The 3,709-nt window shown below is 42.2% G+C and overlaps 1 long non-coding RNA gene and 2 other non-coding genes across 6 annotated transcripts; all 3 read right to left on the minus strand.

The window, feature by feature from the left end:
• Positions 1 to 279: 279 nt before the first annotated feature.
• Positions 280 to 2,910, minus strand: LOC114039199. 4 transcript variants are annotated; one of them, XR_003568631.1, is made up of 6 exons: positions 2,873 to 2,910; positions 1,921 to 1,976; positions 1,537 to 1,614; positions 1,344 to 1,426; positions 832 to 886; positions 280 to 424 (listed from the first exon to the last, which is right to left on the minus strand). It is a non-coding gene; the product is annotated as an uncharacterized LOC114039199 (long non-coding RNA). The 4 variants fall into 4 exon arrangements; XR_003568632.1 differs by having other exon boundaries at positions 1,344 to 1,452; XR_003568633.1 differs by lacking the exon at positions 2,873 to 2,910 and adding an exon at positions 2,438 to 2,477.
• LOC114039273 lies at positions 650 to 722 on the minus strand. Its single transcript, XR_003568654.1, has one exon. It is a non-coding gene; the product is annotated as a small nucleolar RNA SNORD50 (small nucleolar RNA).
• On the minus strand, positions 1,074 to 1,146 carry LOC114039268. Its single transcript, XR_003568653.1, has one exon. It is a non-coding gene; the product is annotated as a small nucleolar RNA SNORD50 (small nucleolar RNA).
• Positions 2,911 to 3,709: the final 799 nt, after the last annotated feature.

The following is a 3,709-nucleotide window of genomic DNA, read 5'->3' on the forward strand; positions in this document are numbered from 1 at the left end:
AAGGAATTGTTTCATAAGCTAGGTGTAACATTTTCAAATATGTATGTAAATATTTAATGTGCCAATTTTTAAATTCATTTGAACTAAAAAAGACCACTTAAAAAAACCCACGCCTTTTTGAGATTTGATTCACCTGTTTGTCTTAATTTTGGATAAATATATTAAAAAATACTGACATTCACACACATCAGGGTAGTCAGTCATTCATAACATCCATAAATTTCAATGTCAAACAATTTTGTGTGAAATTCAGTAATTCAAAACAATACAAATCAAAGCTTTTGTCTAAATGCATGAACATTTTTATGTCTCAGCATTTCCAGAATGATATAAAAAAAGCTTCATTTTATATTTTTTTCGTTCTTTTCCAGTCACCATCCACACACTTGTCTCATGATGCAGATGCAATGATTCCACAATATCCCTGAAATGGGAAAACATTGGGGTTTTAATAAGAATGACCATCTGAAGATAAAAAGAACCCTTAAGGCTTCATACCCAAAAGAAACTATTAACAGTCAAACATATGGCCCCATAGTTAAGCTTCAAAGTACTTTTATATACCCGATACATTCTTAGAATTCTTAGAATAATAGTACTTATGAAAAAAGGCAGCATCTTATGAAAACACTGTTCATGTTTTGGTCTTATCTCAGAAGCCAGATCCGTAACATGGAGATTTTCAACAGGAGTTCAGGTTCGGGATAGTATCATCATAAATAAGACCAAGACACAGTAACAAAACATTTAGTAATTTGTAAAACTTAGAAAAATCCATTTCTCTCAAAGTTACAAAGCTTATGCAACTATGTATAGAGTAGTATTACTTACTTTAGCATATAGCACATGGCAATTAAGAGCTCCTCAATCCTGCATGTTCAATGTGCTGTTGGCAAAGAGAATTGTCTATTAGTAATATAGAGACTTTGACACAAAGTTGTATCATTCTTCATTATATTATCATCTCACCCCTTGCGTTTTAGTAACAAGGATATTTCCTTTGCAATTATAACATGAAAAACAAAAGAAAACAAAAACTAGGGCTAGTTCCTTCTATTTCTAACAGCATGGTCTTCTCAGAAGCCAGATCCGTATATTAAGTTTTTTCATCAAGAAATCAGGTTCGGGATAGGTTCATCATTGATTAGACCATCAGATCTGTTCAATAAATTCCTCTCACTCAAGCTTTTTAAATTAAGATCAACTTTTTGACATATTAGTCACTAACATCAAACATAACAGAAACATTAACCTTTAATTAAAAATCAAAGGCAATTAAAGAGCAACACAATACCTAACTGTATCACTGGGTTAAGGTAGAATGTATAAAAAGTATCAAATACCTCAAATACTGATTTGAAACCATCAAATCAGTCAACAAGATCTTGGGCTTTGATCACATCATAGTATTCAATGGATACTTGTCCTGCCAAAAAACAAAAACAAAATCCACTACAGATTTTTAAAAGAGATAGCTCATAAGAAAATTTTTTTTAAAAAGTGTTTTCTTCCAAGCACCCAGTTTTGTATGCTCACCTGTTCCATTCAAGTATTTGTGGACTCACAAGTGCTAGCAGAACATTCATCCGGACGCTCTGATGTTTTCATTTGAATCTAGAAGAGGAAACAATTTTCATTCATTCAAATATCCAAAGATCTCATTATATCACCCTCTCTCCCAAGCTCCTCAAGGTCAGCTCCCATTTGCCCTTCTGGATGGACCGTGCCCATGGCTCACCCACTGCTGGGGAGATTTCCCTGTAAGTTGCTAGTTTTAGCTTAGAAACAACTTATTTTCACAACTACCTAATTCAAAAGTTCATACTAATAAAAAATATTTGGGTATGCAAGGACAAATCACAAAAATGAAAGTAACCCTAGTTTTTAAAAAGGTCAACATTTTTTGTAATACTTCCACACCTGATTGTTCCTGGAAAGCAGTTCTGAAAAATCACCGAGAGCTCTTGCCATTATTCCTAAAAGAGAAAATACAACAAGGTTTTTCCATAATTAAGTGTTGCCTTATTCCGAAGTTGTCCCTTTTCCCAACAACAAAAAGTCTTCCGCTCAGAAAAAAATGATCGTCCCTTCAAGGTCCTGGCTTACAAATGAGACCCCCAAATGGGATACCATCCCGAGCGTACAGTTTTGCACCGTCAGCACAAAGAAATCACGCGGGCACTGGCAGGAGCTAAAGTATTTTAGCTGGCAGCCTCCGAGCCGCTCATCTTCAGTGTGGCCTCCCAGGCATCAATTAGCATCTGACTGGGGGGGGGTAGGCAGGGCATTCGCCATTTTCCCTACGACTTCCTTGCGTGCTATTAACATACTCTTAAGTATAGCATTAATAAATGAGACCAAAATTGGAGGAATTGTGGGGGCGTTTGCTAGCACTTCTAGAACCCCGTGGTTTCCTCTCTCCTCTCCGTCCAAATACCGGGGCTTGAATGCGGTCCCGCCAAAGCCACGCTTTGCTTTCAGTCTCCACGCGGTCGAGAACGCTCCTCCCTGCCCTCCTATAATGCATTGCGCGGCCCCGCACGGAACGCTAGGACTCGTAGTTTCGCTGCCCGCCAATAAAGGCCGCCTACGGAAAACTGCCAGTCATCCCAAATCCCCCGACCCATCCTCCAGCCCCATCCCCACCGCCAGCAGGTCCTGGCACGCCCTACAGGAGATGCTTTTTTTATCCTTCCTGTCCACCTCTCGAAATGCCCTAATGGAATCGGAAGTTCAAAGTCTCTTCTATCTTACCGTTCTTCTGGATTCTCAAAGAATTAAGAACGTTGTCCTCTTGCACCGCCCCCCCAACCTTCCACCGTAAACCCTGAAATTGTCAGACAGCCATCCGAGCTCTCCCAGAGTTCCTTACCTGTATAACAGCCAGCAAAACCGTCCAGCAGGAAAGAGTTCAACAGCCTTAGGGCAGCTCCTTATATAACCTCTGCGCAATCAGAACGAGGCTGCCTCCGCCCCCCTCACTGTCCATTGGACGTCTAAAAGGTGATGGGCGGGGAGAGGGGGGCGGGTACTCACGCTGATCTGAATAGGGCGTGCCGGGTACTTTCGGAACTCCTCGCCTGCTTTCCGTGTTCCAGCATGTGTCGCTTCTCTGTTCTTCCGGGGCGCCTTGGGTGCGCGCACGCACGCACGCACGGAGGAGCAAAGAGCGACTGCCTTCTCGTGGGTGGGGAGGCGCGCTGCTTGTCTAGTCCTGGCAAGTTCGGTCTGCTCTTCATTAGGCTCGCGCTGTCGGGCCTGGCCCTGCTTGGCTCGGGGAGTGGCGCCAGAATTCAAACAGGCACTCTCAGTTGGTGGCATTGGCTGCAGGCGCCGCTGGAGCCAAATTCAATACAGCTAGGGACTAGGTCTCTGATTTCGGCAGTATGGAGACCTCTCAGTGAGGAACCTCCCTCTGTCGATGCTGGTCAGCCCCTTCCATTGCCACTTGTGGTCTTATAGGTTTCTTGTTATTGACCATTTCTAATAAGACTTCAGGATTGGATCAGTGATTTCAAGGTAGAGGAAACGCTCTCTAACCAATGCAAGTCGGCATTTTCTCTTCTGTTTATAATCTTAATAGACCTGCAGAGGTTAAGTGACTTGCCCAGGGTCACGCAGAGTCCGAAGCAGGATGTGAACCCAGGTCTTCCTCACTTCGAGGACTTCTCTAGATTGAATAAATGGGATTTCTCCCCAAGCAGTAATG

The sequence above is a fragment of the Vombatus ursinus genome, unplaced genomic scaffold (assembly GCF_900497805.2).
Source record: "Vombatus ursinus unplaced genomic scaffold, bare-nosed wombat genome assembly UNPS02000582.1, whole genome shotgun sequence".
NCBI lineage: Eukaryota > Metazoa > Chordata > Mammalia > Diprotodontia > Vombatidae > Vombatus > Vombatus ursinus.